Consider the following 3,101-nt stretch of genomic DNA (forward strand, 5'->3'; position numbering starts at 1 on the left):
CTCACACACCCGTCCCACACCCACACACACACACACAAACACAGCCCACACACACACACACAGCCCCCCACACACACACACCCACACCCCCCATACCCACACCCCCACACGCACACACCGCCCCACGCACACAAACCCCACACACACACACACCCCCACACACACACACACACCCATACACACCCCCACACACACACACACCCCCACACACACACACCCATACACACCCCCACATACACACACACCCCCACACACACACACACCCATACACATCCCCACACACACACACACACCCCCCACACACACACACCCCCCACACACACACACACCCCACACACACACCCACACACCCCACACACACCCACACCCACACACACCCACACTCACACACACTCACACACACCCACACAAACCCACACACACACACACCCACACACACCCCCACACACACACACACTCCCACACACACCCCCCCCACACACACACACTCCCACACACACCCCCCCCACACACACACACTCCCACACACACACACCCCCACACAAACCCCAATCGCATACACACTCCCACACACACACGCACCCACCCCACACACACCTCCCCCAAACACACACCCCCACACACACACACACCCACAACCACCACGAACACCCCCCCAAAGACCCACACACACATCCCCACACACACCCAACCACACACTCGCCCCACACACACACAGCCCCACACACAGCCCCACACACACACACACACCCACACACACACCCCCCACCCCACACACACACACCCATCCCCACCCCACACACACACCCGACACACACCCCCCACACACACACACACACACACACACACACACACCCCCACACACACACCCCCACACACACACCTCCACACACACACCCCCCCACAAACACAACACCCACACACACAGCCCCCACACACACAGCCCCCACACACACACCCCACACACAAACACCCCACACACAAACACCCCACACACAAACACACGCACCACCACACCCACACACCCACCACCACACACACACCCACCGCCACACACACACCCACCCCCCCCCACACACACACACAACCCCCACACACACACAAACTCCCACCCCCACACGCACATGCCCAACCCCCCACACACACACAACCCCACACACACACACACACCCCTCTCACACACACACCCAAACACCCCCACACACACACCCACACACACACACACCGCCACACCCACACACACACCCCCCACACACACACATACACATCCCCACACACACACACACACACACACACACACACCCCACACACACACATACACCCCACACACAGACGCCACCCCCCACACACACACACACCCCCACACACACACACATCCACACACACCCCCACACACACACATACACATCCCCACACACACACACACCCCCCCCACACACACACACCCCACACACACACACACCCCCCACACACACACACACACACACACATCCCACACACACAACCCCCACACACACACACATACACCCCACACACAGACGCCACCCCCCCACACACACACACCCCCACACACACACACACACACCCCACACACAGACGCCACCCCCCCCACACACACACACCCCCACACCACACACACACACACACACACACCCCCACTCACACACACACCCAAACACCCCCACACACACACCCCACACACACACACACCGCCACACCCCACACACCCCCCACACACACACACACCTACACACTCCCACACACACACCCCCACACACACACACACACACACAACCCACAAACACACACCCCACACACAACCCCCCCCCACACACACACACACACACACACACACCCCCACACACACCACACAACCCCCACACACACACACCCACCCCCCCACACACACCCACCCCCCCCCCACACACACACACACACATACAACCCCACACACACACATAACCCCACACACACACACCCACCCACCCCCACACACCCCACACCACACACACACACCCCACACGCACACCACACACCCACCCCCACACACACACCCCACATACACACAATCCCCCCACACACACACAACCCCCCACACACACACACACACACAACCCACACACACACACACAACCCACACACACACACACTCCCCCCCCCACACACACACTCCCCCCCCACACACACACACTCCCCCCCCACACACACATACACCCACACACACAACCCACAAACACACACCCACACACACACACACAACCCCCACACACAACCCCCACACACACACACACACACCCCACACACACACACACACACACACACACCCCACACACACACACACACACACACACACCCCACAAACACACACACCCCACAAACACACACACCACACCCTGACACACACACACACACACCCAACACACACACCACACCCTGACACACACACACACACACCCCACACACACACAAACCCCCACACACACACAAACCCCCACACACACACACCCCCACACACACACACCCCCACACACACACACCCCCACACACACACATACACCCACCCACACACACCCCCACACACACACATACACCCACCCCACACACACACACCCACACACTCCCACACCCCCCCCCCACACACCCCACACACACCCCCTCACACCCCCCCCACACACACACACACCCCACACACAACACCCCTCCCACACACCCACCCCCACCACACACACACACCCACCACCCCACACCCCCCCCACACACACACACACACACCCTCACACCCCCCCACACACACAACACCCCCCCCACACACACACCCCCACCACACACACAACACACCCCCACACACACACACACCCACACACACACACCCACACACTCCCACACCCCCCCACACACACTCCCACACACATCCCCTCACACCCCCCCCACACACACACACACCCCACACACAACACCCCTCCCACACACACACCCCCACCACACACACACACCCACACACTCCCACACCCCCCCCACACACACACACACACCCCCTCACACCCCCCCACACACACAACAACCCCCCCACACACACACCCCCACCACACACACAACACCCC

The sequence above is a fragment of the Stegostoma tigrinum genome, unplaced genomic scaffold (assembly GCF_030684315.1).
Source record: "Stegostoma tigrinum isolate sSteTig4 unplaced genomic scaffold, sSteTig4.hap1 scaffold_407, whole genome shotgun sequence".
Taxonomy (NCBI): Eukaryota; Metazoa; Chordata; class Chondrichthyes; order Orectolobiformes; family Stegostomatidae; genus Stegostoma; species Stegostoma tigrinum.